The sequence below is a fragment of the Podarcis pityusensis genome (assembly GCF_964106645.2).
Source record: "Podarcis pityusensis genome assembly, chromosome: 11".
In the NCBI taxonomy this organism is placed as follows: Eukaryota; Metazoa; Chordata; class Lepidosauria; order Squamata; family Lacertidae; genus Podarcis; species Podarcis pityusensis.
In genome coordinates this window covers 44400625-44417534 of record NC_138036.1, presented here as the reverse complement: position 1 = coordinate 44417534, position 16910 = coordinate 44400625, and the positions used below count along the sequence as shown (strand labels likewise).

The following is a 16910-nucleotide window of genomic DNA, read 5'->3' as shown; positions in this document are numbered from 1 at the left end:
AATTTAGTTTTCTCATTCTAAAAGGCTATAGTATTGAACATAAAAATGCTAAACGAAGAGAGTCAAAGTACAAATATTATGAAATAGCTGGGCAATAACATACCACTTACTCAAGTATGTCCCATGAGAGATGGGGAAGCCAGTTACATTCGTATTATTTTTCAAGACTCCCACTAATTTGTTACTCCAGATTCTAATTTGCTCCAATAGCCATTTTCCACCAAGATTTTAGATGGGCAGGCCAGAATGCCTCATTAGAAGTGGCTGATGATGCTTGATGGGATCTTATGAACATACACAAGGGAATTTATAGCCTCCATGCCAGTATTTCCAATTCCAAGACCTGGAATTCACATACCATATTTTTCCTTGTATTAGACAAGGTTTTTTGACTCAAAAATCATGTCAAAAAACTGGGGTTGTCCTATACACGGATAGTGGGGGGGGGCTGCAAGCCCCCCCCCCGTGGCATGGGGGGGAGCGGCTGCCCACTTTGCCAACTCCCAGCAAAGGCCCTGCTGGGGTGAAGGCACGTGTGCAATTCCCCCTTTAAAAAGCTGGACAACTTTGGGCCATCTCCCCTCATTTTCTTTAAATTTAGTCCCCAATTTAGTCTTATACATGGGGGCATCTTATACACGGAAAAATATGGTAACTCAGGAAGTTAAATCCAATTTAACTGTGAAAAAGAGTATCTTACAAGTACACTTTCAGATCTATTGTAAAGGTGAGTTCATTCACATTGGTGAACTGTTGTCACAAGATCTGATAAGATTTGAAGAAAATTTCTAGCCTAAAATGAAAAAATGAATGTGGCTAGTCCTCAAATGCAGAACTCATCTCCCTCTCTTTTTCCTACATGAATGCATAATGCTGCAAAATGCCTTGGCACAAATACTTGAATGTGTATTTACCCAAGTCTAGGAGTGGGAAAGAGTTCACTGCATTTCCAGGGCAAGCGTTGGAGATCATCTATTCCATGCTAGAAGCTGCTTATTTCCAGATCTGGGGAACATCCTGTGGTATAACTGGTTCTGATGTAAGTAAATTCCTGTTCCATGCAATTCCAGGAACACAGCCTTGTAGAGAAAGTAGTGTCTGATTTTGCTCATCCCCAGATAAGTTGCCAGTTCCCAGCAACAAATTTGTGTGAACGCAGCAACACATTTTCCAGCCAATTTACGCAAATCACTCCACCAGGGAGTGGCAGCTGTATCTGGTTATGCACCAGGTCAGATGTTACTTCCTTTCCATGGCCGCAGCTCCAGGAATGAAAGGGCCAATCCATGTGGAAGAAATTCACTCTCACATCTGAAATGGCCATAAACCAACTTTGGTGGAACTCCTACAGATTATGTACTTCTTTGAATTGCACCCTGCCCTTCCTCTGAGCAGCATTTCAGCCTCACAGCAACCCTGAGAAACAGATGAGGCTGAGAGGCAGTGACTTCCCAAAGTGACTTTTGCAGAGGACTGGGGCTTTTAACTTGGGTTTGGTACATTCCAGTCCTGCACTCTATCCACAACACCATATTAGCTCTAAGTGGTTTGGGAATTATGCCCTGAGATACTGATAATATTTCTTTTCAGTTAGACGGAATGCAACATTAATATTATTGATGGTAACATTCTTCCCATAAGTACTGGGATTTTCAGAATTGCTTTGCATTTTCTCCCTAGTGGTGATAGTCTTAATTTTCTTCAGGTGTTAATGCCTGAACAGCCAATTCCCAAAACAGGAGGTATTTAGGCGCACAGCCCTGCCCGCAATGTTCTCTGGTGCTCTTCAAAGCACACTTGAGTGAATATCCTGAGAATCCTCCACACTACAGAACCAGGATAGCATGTGAATATTCATAGAATGTATGTCTAACAAACCATGCTTTGAGTAAATATAGGACAGTGTACTGGCTGCAACAAAAGCATAGCTGAAACCAGTTAGAATTCACAAGACAAGCAGAAGTGAAGCTTGGCATATTAAGGAGTAAATATGCTTGGGTCAGACACCAGACCATTAGTGAAAGAATGGATGAAGATCGGTTTTTAGCATCAAATATGCTTAGGTCAGGCCATTAGATAAAGAGTCGCTCACAAATGTCAAGATTAATACAAAATCTAGAGATGGTGCAATGTGTTATGTTGTGGAAAATGTAGCAACAGCAGGACAAGAAGCAAGTCCTGTGAGCCCAAAATTTTGGAACTCCGCCAAACAGATGCCAACGTTTTGTGCTAGTTTTATGCCATTTGTGCCGCAAACCCCACATTTTGTGCCACCCACCAAACTGAGTAATTAACAATCAAACAAGGGTCACAAGTTAACGCTCAAAAATTCAACCTTGTCCGATTGACTCTGAAGCTGTCAAAAAGTTATCATCAAGGGAGGTTGAAGGAAACAGTCAGAAAAGAGACTTCCAAAAGTGAATGAGGAAAGCCAATGTGGATGAAATAATAATAATAATAATAATAATAATAATAATAATAATAATAATTTATTATTTATACCCCTCCCATCTGGCTGGGTTTCTGGATGAAAGGCTGTTGTCTAATGGACCTAAGAGAGGGATGAAAGAGGAGGAACCAGACAAACACCACCTGGAAAAGGAGACTTGATGTACGTGTGGGTTTTTGTGTCAGCGTCGTTTGTGCAGGTTCTCTTAGCCCTCTCCACCTCTTCTCCCCTTTTGTCTTTCTAATGTAACCCTAATGTCTCAACAAATGAAACTGACCTATGGAAAATGTAACTTGAAAAAAGAGACATTGTGCATACCTTTGTAAACCAAGAAAACTTTAATAAAAAATTATTTAAAAAGAAAAAGAAAAGGACACTTGAGGCAGTCAGATGCCACCCCTACTTGCAAGCTAAGATATCATTACACATAAGAACAAATATCTTCATATATGGCCCTTAATATTTTTTGCATTGTAGATGTACATTAATAAAGCTTTAAAATGGTTTGAATTTGCGCTTATCTGTCTCTACCTGTTTCAGCTGGTTGGTGGATTCAGAAATGCATGCCTTCAAGCAGGGTGATACGTTCCCTACAAAAAGGTGCTGGGGTCAAATTTTAAATAATTTCACTGCAAAATCCTGCAGCGTGAACAGGAACCCTACACTGTTAGTTCCCCCCAACACAGTCACACTTAGAAACCCCCTTCAGACCTCCTGGCTCAGTGCAGGATGGTTGAATTTGGGGTTTGCATCTGCAGACCTGCTTCTCCCATCATGACTTCAGGCAATGATGCCTGAGTAGGACTTCAATGTAAGGGAGAAAAATCACTAACTTTCCCCCCTCCTGCTCAGAAATTAAAATTTAAAGTGCTAAATATCTCTTAGGTGAACCTTCAAGCCAAAAGAATTTAGGCATGAGAATTCAGTTTTATTAATAAGATAGATATTTTCTGAAGTTTTTTTTAAAACCCCACTCTCCTTTATAATTGTATTGGTGGGAGAGTCTCTTAGATAGGTCAAAATGTCTTTAAGAAAACATGCCATTGGGAAATAGCTAGCTGCTGTAAATTGATGTTATCTACACTTATATCAGCAGAGCTCTGTGATTTGTTCCAGATGAGGATCTGAGCCCGGATATATGTAGGATTACTTCTAACAATTTCTCATCTACATGAAACTACTAGGTGAGTTCATCTGGGGATTTGAATGATACTTGGCTCCATTTCTCCTTTGTTTCTCATCCCGCTGAGGCAGTGGATACCTTGAAAAAGGTGCCTGCGGTCAGTAGAGAGATAAACTGAAACTTGGTCCAGATAAGACTTCTATCAGTTGGATGCTTGCAACCCATTCCTAGAAAACCGTGAACATTCCTTTTTTGGGAGAAAAGTGTCCCCTGTCCTGTTCGGACTTCAAACGGGGGCGTCTTTTTTATTTTATTTTTTTAAAGTATTTGAGCTCATCCTCATCCTCCTCAAAACTGCATGGGTTGATGGTGGGTCCAGTAGGAGGAGAGCCAAGAGTGAGAGCGAGAATTATCACGGGATAAAGCCAGAGATTGAAGTGGAGTTGGAAGGAGGAATTTGAGAGAGTTTTGTGCCGGTGGATTGCAGAAAGCGAGAGAAGGGGGTTGGAGTGTACAGGCCTGCTACACTGGTCTCAGGTTTTGCGCAGGCAGGGGGTGGCAGATGGGTTGGAGAGTGAGGAGGGTTGCACGGCCATGGTGGAGAGTAGGAGGAAAGAGAGTTTTTGAGCAGGCAGAGGTAGATGGGTCAGAGATGGAGACTCAGAATCAGAGAGCAAGAGAGAGGGAGTTCACACGGTCCTGTCCCCCCCCCCCCATTAAATAAACCGCTGTACAGTGGTACCTCGGGTTAAGAATTTAATTCGTTCCGGAGGTCTGTTCTTAACCTGACACTGTTCTTAACCTGAAGCACCACTTTAACTAACGGGGCCTCCTGCTGCCGCCGCACCACCAGAGCACGATTTCTGTTCTCATCCTGAAGCAAAATTCTTAACCCGAGGTACTATTTCTGGGTTAGCGGAGTCTGTAACCTGAAGCGTCTGTAACCTGAAGCGTCTGTAACCCGAGGTACCACTGTAAACCCAATGTGTCATTGTAATGGATTGCTTTGAAGTTATTTTTGGACCAGGTAAAGTAATTTTTAGCCCCTCAATACCAATCCTGTATTTCGGCCAATCTGTCCTTTATTTTTTTTTTTAAATAATATTTATTAGTAGTTTCAGAATTATAAGAAGAAGGAAAAAAACATTAAAAAACAACACTATAGTACATAAAAAGAAAAGAAAAAACACAAAAACCAATACAACAATACAACAACAAAAAGAAAAAGAAAAAAGAAAACAACACAAATCCCAGATTACATATCTAAAACTTCCATTTGCTTGTTTCATTGACTTCCTCACACCTCCCTTTTTGTATTCTAGATTAATTAGTTATTTCAGCAAATTCTTTCCATCTTTCTCAATTTTTGTTAAAAAATTTATCCTAACCTAATTTAATCTAATAATTAACTCAACAAATCCTTTCCATCTTTCCCCATATTCTACTATTCACATTACCTTAATTAATTTAACCTTATCTTACCCTAAAACACCTTAAAGCTTGAATCTTAGTTATCAAATATACATTACTCCTGATATCATTTCTGCTAAAGTCATATAGTTTCATTCCAACATTTTCCCTAATATTCATTAATTTTTAACCAATTCCCCAAATAGAAAATTTTCTTTATAAATTTTCTTCCAATCTTCATCCAACGTCCCTTCTTCCTGGTCTCGGATCGTGTCAGTCCTTACTGTCCATTCCATCTAGTCCATCAACCTGGAAGCCTTATGTCCAAGGCCCTTAAGTCTCTTCCATGTCCCTTCTGCAATTCTTCTTCTTCTTGTTTATACTAGCCCTTTTCCTTGTCTTTTGTTGGTCTCTTTCTTAGTTTCTTTCCTTTCTCATTGAGGGGTAGGCCTCTGAGGGATTCCAAGCCAAAATTGTCTCCATCTCCCTTCATCAAACCCGCCCATTCCCCACAGTCCCACTCCCCACAATCCTCAATATAGTCCAAAAAGTATTTAAAAGCATATTCCAAGGTCTCTCCAACGTTGGGAACCTCCTCAACTCCAGACTCCCCCTGGCCCACTCCAGCTTCAATCTTCAATGACAGTGGCTCATTCTCCTGTAGGGCCTCGGGACTCTCCATTTGTATTATTTGGGGTGCAACCGCATCCTCCTCCATTATTTTCTGCACTTGCCCAGTCAGTACAGATTCATGAGTTGGTCCCTGAATAATTTCTGTATCAATATTCCCTGTTTGCCCACAGTTATCAACTGCAACAGTCAAATCCATTTTCTCATTCATCAAGTCCATCTTCTCATGCATCTGTTCCAGCAAGGCACTTGTCTTGCGTAAGGCAAGCACCCAGTCCTCTTTCCAGCTCATCTTTAGTCAAGGTCAGAAAAGCTTGTTCCCACGGTCTTAATCTCACGTCTGTTGAGCCCTCAAATGTACTGCAGCAACAGTTTGACAAGCTCCCTCTAGAGGAGGCAATTTCTATTTGTATCCATTTTTTTTTTTTTAGGCAAGTCCAACAAAGGAAAATTACTTTCGTTTTTCAGATATTTTGTTTCTTTAGGATGCAAAAGGCAACATTGGAATCAGCTTGTTTCTCTTCTTTAGCTATCTGTCAAAATATTCCCTTCACAGTCAATGAACCTCTCCAACAATTTCTGTCTCTGACACCCCGTTCCCAGGTTAGAGACGGTGGAAACTTATCCTTCTTCACTCTCTCTCCTGCTAGGGTTGAACAAAGTCCCCCCCCCCTTTTCTCCTGCTTCCAAGGGGGTTTCAGTAATTCTGAATGAAGGAAGTTTAGACTTTTTTGACAGCTTTCCAGGCTTTAGCTTACAAAGTTTTTGCTTTAGTCTATATACAAAAAGCGGAAGGCAGACTTCCTGTTTTGAACCTTCCCGCTTCGTTATCAAATTAAGAAATTTCTTGATCCAATTTTCCGTTTCTACTCACGGGTACTTGTTTTAAATCCAATTGTCCACAGGAAAAAGTCAGCGCTCTCCGGCAATGGCTGTGCAGCTTCACTCCGTGAAAGTAGCAGTCAGTTGGCAGCACCGCGCTTCTCACCCCACTTCGCTCCGGAGCCCCTAAAAGGGATTCCCTACGAGTAGGGGGGCGCTCCTGGTGCCCTGCCGAACCCCACGTTCCCAGGCTTCCTCCGCCTGGGATTTCTAGCGGGTCCCCACCTTCGCCGCGGCGGGAAGACCCAGTTTCCACGGAGCCCGTTCCTCCTCACGGAGGAACTCCGCCATTCACCGATGGCGCTGACCCGGAAGTCCAATCTGTCCTTTATTTTGCCTGACCAAAGGGGGCAACCCTAGCTGGCTGGTGGCACAGCTGGGGCCTTAGAGATAGGTCATGGCCTCAGCCTTTCCCACTGTGCTAAGGCCCTAATCATGTCTTCAAGCTCCTATTACCATGGAGGGCAAAACATACAGACATAATACACAGGCCTGTATGCTTTCCCCTTCTTCAGTTAATAGCAGCTTTGTTGGGTTTGGCGTCAGAAGTGTGTCACAGACCCCTCTCTCCCCGCAACACAAGCCCAGTCCAAACACACCTCCTTTGAGAAGCTATAAATAATGTTGGCCGATCTAATATCTCCCACGTAGCTCTTAGTATATGCTGGCTTTGGTATCTGTTGCTTTAGTCTTTATTGCTTTTTGCATGAATTATTAATTGTTTTATTGCTATTTACAGTGGTACCTCGAGTTAAAAACTTAATTCATTCTGGAGGTCCATTCTTAACCTGAAACTGTTCTGAACCCGAGGTACCACTTTAGCTAATGGGGCCTCCCGCAGCCGCTGTGCAATTTCTGTTCTCATCCTGAAGCAAAGTTCTTAACCCGAGGTACTATTTCTGGGTTAGCGGAGTCTGTAACCTGAAGCGTCTGTAACCAGAAGGATCTGAAACCCGAGGTACCGCTGTAATTCTACTTTGTAATCCCCCTTGGGAACCTTGTACAGAATGACAGGGCAGAAATTAGACAGACAGATAACAAGGATCGTAGTGATGATCATGTAACACAAATGTCCTTAAATCACAATTTCTCTCTCTCTCTCTCACCTGTTGCTTAACTAGGACTTAGAACTTCCACAAGATGTCAGATGATGGGATGATAGCAGTATGTGATGGTCATTAAAACAATGTTTTGACCTCTAGAGACACCTATTAGCTTCAACTCTTTGTGCCTGAAATGTTTCCACTTGGATCTGCTCCATTTAATTGCACTTCAAAAATTAGATGTTGATTTCTATCATGTGCTCCAGGCCTTCTTATAAGCGTATCTGACAAGCTTGTGTGCTAGTAAACACTTGTGAACATCTGTTAATTTAAATCTGGCAAACATGCCCCTTGGTAGGCAGCGATGCACTCTGCATGAAGTGTTCTCCTTTGGCCCTTCTCCCTTTCCATTACTTCTTTCAGCCAAAGTAAACAGAGCTGGCACATCAAAGCCATGCTGGGGAAGCAGTCTGCACTGGCATGGATTCTGAAGGCCATCCTACCTTTTCTGTATAGCCCCTCTGAACCCTCATCCACAAACCAGCCTGCCTCTCTAAAACAAAGGGAACAAATGACGATCACGAAATGGTCTTAATATAAATATTTGTTCCCTGGTTTGAAGTTTATAATAAGTAAAGCTCATCAAATAGAAAATACAATTTTTTTCTCAAGAAAGTCATTTTTGAAGGTCTGGAAAATAATTACTCTCTTACAAAGATAAGAAGCTTCCGGAGGAATTTTTTTTTTCTAAAACCAGCTCTTCTTTTAGAATGCATTAGGAGACAGCAGCTCACTATTCGATCAGCAGATAATGAATCCTGATAATTACCATTTCTAGCAGAAATAACTGGGCAAACATTTAACATCGCGAGTCAATACCAAAATCGTTGCTTGACTAAGGAGGCTGTGAGAGCTGTGACAGAATAAGAATGTCTACGGAAATATCATTCTTTTGGGAAGATTTGCTTCTAGGAAGATTGCCGTGTGCTTGGATTTTTACAGGCCCTGAACCGTTTCTATCTGACCTACAAACATGGCCGCACTGCTGATCTTCCACATGGCGAAATCAGATTTTCTAACATCCCAAAGCAGCCCTGTTTAGGGAAGTTTTTAATGTTTGATCTTTTATTGTGTTTTTAATATTCTGTTAGGAGCCGCCCAGGAATCAGGACCATAGTGAGAGGCAAAAGGTTTAAGCACACCCCACTCCCATGCTTGGGTCCCATTCCAGATCGGGGCAGGATCTGTACTCTTAAGGGCACAGATATAGAGCTAACACATTGTCTGGTTTGGTCCTTAGGTCCAAATGCTGACTTTAATGATGATGGAAAGATCTTGGGCAAGATAATGACAGTGTCGGTTCTTCTCCTCTGATAGTTATAGTAACACTAAAGGGTTGCTGTGAGGCGCCATGAGATAAAGAACTCCAGCTACAAGAGCATTATTATTTCCCAGAATGTGTACTTTATACAAGACAAATACACACTTCCAGGTGGTTGCTCTGCTGGTGCACCAGAAACAGCATGCGCCAACAGAGCAACCACCTGGAAGTGTATATTTGTCTTGTATAAAGTATACAGTATATGTTTGCTGATCCATTTTTTTTTTATCCGACGGCTGGTAGAACTATCAGAATTGGGGGGGGGGGAATGGTGATCAGCGTTAAGGCTCAATATGTCTATGATGCAGTGGTAATAAGTGTAGTTGTGACTTAGGAAATGTACATTGCCTTAGATTTATAACAATTGTGGAAATACTTTATATGTGCTTTTCTTGCTAAATTGCTGTAAGGTGTTTCATAGGCTGTGATTCATAAATGGAATGAAATAAATAAATAAATGCCTCTGCCTAGTTGGACACTGGCTTCTGCTAATCACAAATAAAAATGAGTTCACAATATTCAGTGGTTGGCATTCAACTGACTTAGTTGAATACCAACCCATACCCTCCAAGTGTCCCAGAATTATAGTCACGGAATAACAAAAGCCATCCTAGATTCTGATTTGGTCCCAGAATGTCCTCATTTCTCCAGCGCCAGCACCACTGATCTCAGGAAGGAGGACGAGCCGTTGCATGTTCTGGGAAGCAGCAGCCGTGAGGGAGCACCCCATGGCCTCTCCATGGCTGCTGCAGCCAGCCTCCTCCCTTGGGCAGCTTGTAGTGGCTGCTGGAGAGCGGATCATGAGGAGAAGAGTGCCACCACCGAGGCACATGATGTGCTGGCTCTGAGGGGCAGGCAGAGGGCAGGGCTGCCCTGGGCAGGAATAAAGGGGGAGTGGACTGGAGTGCAATGAGTCTTGATTTATATATATATATAAGCTTTGTGAGTCCGCATCTAATTCTGCCTCTTTCTAAAAGTGGGTAGTGGTGGCAGTGCTTGACCTTCCTCTGATAGGAAATGCTCTGTGTGGGGTGGGGGGATGCTGCCAAAAAGTGGGGGACCGAGGAGGGTCATTTGGGGAGGGAGTGAAAAAACGTCTCTATTTTCATCTGCGGAATATTGGGGGATATGCTCAACATCACCCTAAGTCAGTGGTGTCCAAACTTTTTTCAAAGAGGGCCAGATTTGAAGGGCCGTGAGGGCCAACCAAAAGGCTGCCAAAGTTGCTAACCTTTTTTTTAGGATTGAAGTTGTTGAGGGTTTTGGGGGGGGGGTTTTACCCCAGGAAATAAACTGCGACAGGGGCCGGATTACACCGACCAGCGGGCCGGATTAGGCCCCCGAATCGGACTTTGGACATGCCTGCCCTAATTGCTATCCATACTGAAGCTCAAGCTCTGCCAAAAGGACATTTCTGGACCACCTCTGTTTTGGGGTGGAATTGATTCAATAACAGGTTCAATCCCTGTATGGGGCAGCTACATATTCCTGCATTGCAACGGGTTGAACTAGATGATCCTCAGGGTCCCTCTCAACTCTATAATTCTATGATGATTCTATGAAATTCAGGTTGCTCCACAGAGACGCTTCTCCAAAAGCATGGGCGTCTTGCGATAAGCAAAGCACCCTGGAAAGTGTGGGATAATACGTGCTTTGACACAACCTCCTCCAACCTCCCAACAAACAAAAAAGAATAAATGCTCATTCAACATCCAGTGTTTTCTTTTTTTTCCCCTTCAAATTTTTTTATTAAGTTTCACAAAATTATACACAAACAAAACACACAAACAAACAAACAAAAATTATATCCTTATTAAAATTACTTTTATTGACATTGTTAAGTGACTTCCTCGCTTCCCCTTGGTTGAATTTCCATGCATATCCTTATAACAGCTTTCCAAATCATAATTCTTATAAACTTAACTTAGTCCATTAACATCCTTATATCTTTTCAATTCGAAATTGTACATGTTAAACATCACTTAACTTATATAAATTCCTAAGCCAATCTGTTGCCTGCAAGCTATTTCCAATTAGTTTAACTTCATTCTTCCTGATACTCCTCCTCCTTCTGGTCGCGGACTCTTCCGGTTAGGTCGGCTAGCTTCTGAGAGCAAGTACCTCTAGGTGGGGACCCTCAGGCAGATGATAACAATTAGGGCCCCAAATGTGCTGGGGCTGGCTGGTTGCAAACATCCTCCAGCCCCTATAAATCTTTAAGTTAACCTTCAAGTTTATTAGACTTATTGTTTGACGTCCTGTAACTTATGCCAAGGAAGAAGCCAATAAAGCTCAATGCCTGTGTGTAATTGGTTAGTAGCCTGAAGGGAAGAATCGGGGCGACAACCCTCTCCATGACAAGCCCCACCCTGCATAATCAATCACAAGATACAGCACATACACCCCATTTGAATGGCAATGCCCATCAACTGTCAGGGAACGGGAGCCCCCTCAAATATTTTATTGGGGGGCAAAAGGGACATTGGCCCCTAGGAGTTGGCTCCTCTGCTTCCCAGTCAGCAAGCACAGGATTGCAGCCTCAGAAAGACGACAAGAGAGCTGAAATGTAAGAGAAAAGATACCAAAAAAAATAAGGTCGCGTATTGGTTCTCAGGCGCTGAAAATGTGATGGCATTGTGATTGGTGAACAAAAAAAAGGTGAGTAAAGTTTAGTCTCAATTGTGGGTTGGAGCAGAATGGAACATTTTAATGGGAAAGTTGGAGAGGAAAAATGACTCAGTACAAGTTTGGAGAGCCAGAGATAAAAGAAAGGGATAGAAAATGGATGAGGAGCGGATTATAAAAGTGCCTTAACAATATAACCTCTCCAGGAATAATATTTTTCAGGAAATAAGGAAATAGTTCTTTCAGTTGGGGTTTCTTTTTCGGTGTGGGGTTTTTTTTGTGCTTTCTTCTGAAATACTCCTAAAAGCTGGTCTATATTGAAGAGGACTGTCTGTTAAAAAAAAATCCTACTGAACCTGATTTTACCAAGGCAAAGAGAGCAAAGGTTAAGTCAACCTTCCAACATTTCAAAAACATGTTTGTAAAAGGTATGCAAAGGGTCAATATTTAAATACCTGTGCACTGTTGCCCTATGTTCATTTTGGTGCCTTGGAAGAATTAAAAGTTCATGGTAAGACAAACAACACCATATTCATCAGTTTCCTCCAGTTTCTCACCCAGCCATCGCCTCTAGTTTCATTCTCTTAGAAATGGCTTTAAGCATCGGAGAAATAACTACCCAAGATAAAGAACCAACCACCAAACTCTGGGTTTCCCTTCCTTCTGTGAAATTAATGAGGGCTACATGAGTGTCATAAGTGGCCATCGGAGGTTCCCCAACTCTGCTCTGTTTGAATAGCAGCAATGCATGTGGCAAGTAAACGTTATGGTTGTGTGATGGGACGATGAGCTGCTTGTGTGTAAAATCCTAGTCCCTCAGAGTTTGGTCAAGTTTGCAAACCTCTGTCTGTAACGGAGCCCCTTAAACATGGCTCCGTCAGTCGCTGGCAGATTCCGACAGTGGTTGCTTTCGGAATCGCTTCCAACATAAAAGCTCCTTAACGGAAACACGTCTTCTGGACTCTCTGCGTGACAGTTTCCGGCGAGGAGTGGGTGTCCCTACAGGAGGTCCTGAAACCTCCCCACTGTTTTCGCTGGAAGTGTCTCTGAGCCATCCCTCCAGCTCCCTTTCCCTCAGCTCAGCTCCTCTCCCCCTACTGGTTCCCTCTTCAGCTGCTGAGTCTCTCCCAACCTGTGTGAGCCCTTTCACTTCCCTTCCTTCCGATGGCAGTTCCCTGACATCCACCTCCCCTCCAGGGCCCCCTTCATCCCCTCTCGCCCCCTCCTCTACGGGCGGTGAGGAGGCAAAACCCCGGAATGAACTTCCTTCATCTTCCGATGTCCCGAACACTTCTCTCCACCTGTTGCGGTTCCTGGTCTCGAAGTACTCCTCCTCCTCAGAGTCCATCTCCCCTTCCCCTTCCGATTCCGAGAATCCTTCCAACTCCTCCTCCTCATCGGTGGTCCCAAAGTATTCCCTCCGGAACCTCTCCACAGGCTGAGGTTTCCTTGGGAACCTTTGATGGAACGTTTCTATCAATACCTCGTCATTGATATCTTCTGCCATTACCCAAGTGTTTTCTGACTCCGGTTCTCCTTCCCACGCTACCAAATACTCCACCTGATCCCCCTTCCATCTGGCGTCGAGGATTTCTGCCACATGGCTGCTGCATTCCCTTTCTTCTATGACCGGTCCCCGAGTGGCCATCCCTTCTCGTCCCCCCTCATACGGTGACAGTAACGACCTGTGAAATACTGGGTGCAGTTTCATGTGGTTGGGTAACCGGAGCCTGAAAGCCACTGGGTTGACCTGTTGAATGACCTCAAAGGGACCCAATCTCCTGGGTCTTAATTTCTTACAACCTCCTTTGAACGGCAACCCTTGGGTTGACAGCCACACCCTATCTCCCACCCTTATGGTTTCACCTTCCCTTCGGTTCTTGTCTGCCTGCCTCTTGTATTCTTCCTTCGCCCTTTCTAAGTTGAGTTGGAGCTGACGATGGATTGCTTCCATTTCTTCTACAAAATGCTCGGCTGCCGGGACACCCCATCTCTCCCCTTCTCCCCCTGGGAAAGCCCTGGGATGACACCCATAATTAGCCAAGAAGGGGCTCATCCCTGTGGACACATTCTCGGCATTGTTGTAGGCAAATTCCGCCAGCGCCAACTTTTCTACCCAGTCATTCTCTCTGTCATTGACATAACACCTCAGGTATTGCTGGAGGACCCCGTTTGCTCTTTCCGCCTGCCCGTTGGTTTCAGGGTGCCGGGCAGTCGAAAAGTTGACCTCCACCTGCAGTAAGCTCATGAGCTTCCTCCAGAACCTGGAAGTAAATTGTTTTCCTCGGTCTGAGACCACCCTCAATGGCACCCCGTGCAACCTAAAAATGTGTTCTACAAATAACTTCGCTGTCTCTTCCGCCGTGACTGCATGCGAGCAGGCTACAAAGTGGCACATCTTTGTTAGTAGGTCTACCACCACCATGATGGCTGTTTTCCCCTTGGACTTCGGCAGATCAGTCATAAAATCTATCGACACTGCCTCCCAAGGTCGTTCTGGGGTTGGTAAGGGTTCTAATAGCCCCGCCGGTGCCCGCCTCTCCCCTTTGGCTCGCTGGCATTGCTCACACCCTCTTACATACTCCCGTACATCTTCCCTCACCTTAGGCCACCAAAATTCCCTGGTGACCAACCACATGGTTTTGTGTTGTCCAAAATGCCCCGCCGTGGGGCTGTCGTGCAACTGCTTGAGTACCCTCCCCCTTAAGTCTCCTTCAGGGATATACAGTGCCCCTTTGTAATACAAAGCTCCATTTCTTTCCTCGAAACCCCCTGGTTCCTCTCCCTCACCCCTAAGACCTCTGAGCTTATTCTGGGCGTATTCATCATTCTCTGTTTCCTCTACCAGTTCTCTTTGTCCCACCAATGCCGCCCCACACACCCAGCGGTCCTCTGGAATGACATGTCTCTCTTCGGGTGCTCCCTCCCCCTCCAAATATTCAGGTTTGCGTGAGAGAGCGTCCGCCCTAATGTTCTCTGGGCCTGGCACGTAACAAATCTCAAAGTTAAATTTGGAGAACTCCTGGGCCCATCTCACTTGCCGTTGGTTGAGCACTCGTGCCGTCCTCCAATACTCTAGGTTCTTGTGGTCAGTGCACACTTGCACCTTATGTTGTGCGCCAATTAGCAGGTGCCTCCATCTCCGGAACGCCTCATGAATGGCTAGTAGTTCTCGGTCATACACCGTGTAGTTCCTCTCGGATTTGTTCAGCTTTCGCGAAAAAAAGGCACACGGTCTCCACTCTGACTCCTCCTTCCCTGGCTGCAGAAGCACCGCCCCAATAGCTCTGTCTGATGCGTCAGTTTCCACTCTCATCGGTTTTTGTAAATCCACATGCAGGAGTTGTTGTTCCGAGGCGAAGGCCCTTTTTAGTTCCTCAAATGCTCGCTCCGCCTCCTCAGTCCAAACGAACTTCTTCTTACTGCTGAGACAGTCCGTAATGGGCGCCGTCAGGTGGGCAAAGTTTCGGATGAACTTACGATAGAAGTTCCCAAATCCTAGGAACCTCTGCACATCCTTCCTTGTTTTGGGTGTTTTCCATTCCAGCACCGCCTGGACCTTGCCGGGATCCATGGCCAATCCCTTGTCTGACAGGCGATACCCCAGGAATTCCACCTCCTTGGTATGAAACTGACACTTCTCCAGTTTCACCCACAGCTGGTTGGCTTGCAGCCTGCTCAACACTTCTCTGACGTCTCTCACATGCTGCTCCTCATTCTCAGAATACACCAACACGTCGTCTAAGAAGGCCACACAATTCTTGTAAAGCAAAGGCCCCAGGACATGGTTCATAAACGATTGAAAGCACGCGGAGCCTCCTTGTAGGCCGAAGGGCATAACTAAATATTCAAATGCCCCCAAAGGGGTGAACATGGTGGTTTTCCATTCATCCCCCTTCCTTATTCGTATCAGGTTGTACGCCCCCCTTAGGTCCAGTTTAGTAAAAATCTTTCCCTTCCTGACCCTTGTCAAAATGTCGTCAATCCTGGGCATAGGGAAAGCCACTGGTTCTGACACTGCATTTAAGGCCCTGAAGTCACACACAAGCCTCGGCTTGTTCGTGTTTTTTTTATCCACAAAAAACACTGGGCTGCCCCCCACCGCCCTGGACTCTCTGATGAACCCTCTCTTCAGGTTCTTGTCAATGAACTCTCTTAGCTCCTGCATCTCTCTGTCTGACATGGCGTACAGCTTGCCTACAGGGAGCTGTGCCCCAGGGAGTAAATTGATTTGACAGTCAAAGGGTCTATGCGGGGGTAGTTGGTCAGCTTCCCTTTCGCTGAAGACGTCGCGGAGATCTGCGTATTGTCGTGGTACCTTCACGTTCTCCGTTACTTCAGTCCCTGCTAGGGTGGCTTGGGCCCCTGCCAAACCCTTTCCCTCTTTGCAGTGTTCTAAGCAATGTGCTGAACCAAAAGAAACCACTCTCTGATGCCAGCCCACCAGCGGATCATGTAACGCTAGCCAGCTCATCCCCAATATAATGGGAGCTCCTCCCAAGGTGGCCACATTAAACGCTATCAGTTCGGTGTGCCTTGCCACCTTCATTATCATTGGGACGGTCTGCAAGCTGACTTCTCCTCCCAACAGCTCCCTGCCATCGATCGTGGTCACCTGCAGGGGGTTGCTTAAAGGGATCGTCTGTATCTGGTGTTCAGCTGCAAACTCTTTGCTCATGAAATTGCAGGAGCTGCCTGAGTCCAACAGCGCCTTTATCTTTAGAGGGTGTCCGTTTGGCAGCTCTAGCGCCACTTCTATCACTAGGGCGGGTTTAGGAGGTTCTGGCGTGGGCACTTTCACTGCTCTTTGGCCTGGCTGCTGTGCCCCGACGGTGGCAGCCAGGCGTTGGCTTTTACTTGCTTCGGTATTTCTTCCTCTCTTCCCTCCACAGCTCCTACCATCCCTTGCCATTCCTTCCTCTGGGGGCAGACTCTGGCAAAGTGACCTGGCTGTTGGCAGAGATAGCATTTCCGGGCGCCTTTTCCCTCCTTCTTTCCCCCCTCACTGGGCTTTGAAACTGCGCGCGCGCGCGCTGTTCCGATTTCCATCGGCTCTGCCGGCGGGAAAGTTGGCTCTGGAATGTCTGGAATGCAGAACTCCTTCCAACGTTCCCCCTTCCCTTCCCGCCTCTCCAATGCTCTCGCCTCCTGGCGCGCTCCTATGGTCAGCGCTGATTTGGTCAGCTGGTCCATAGACTCCGCCCTGGGCGCCCGGGAAAGTTCGTCTTTCACAGCCGAAGAAAGCCCTTCTTCAAAGAGCATTTGAATGGGTTCCGCCGATAGATCCCACCCCAATTTATGGATCAACATGGTGAACTCAGTCCAGTACTCACGGACAGATCGGCTCCCCTGTTTGCAAGCCATTAA

General features: G+C 45.2%; 1 long non-coding RNA gene across 1 annotated transcript in view; it reads left to right on the top strand.

The window, feature by feature from the left end:
• The first annotated feature begins 4424 nt into the window (after positions 1-4424).
• LOC308458451 overlaps positions 4425-16910 on the top strand; it is a 262354-nt gene continuing 249868 nt past the window's right edge. Inside the window, exon 1 of the long non-coding RNA XR_013977427.1 lies at positions 4425-4538. This is a non-coding gene — a long non-coding RNA (uncharacterized lncRNA). The remainder of the gene's footprint in view (positions 4539-16910) is intronic.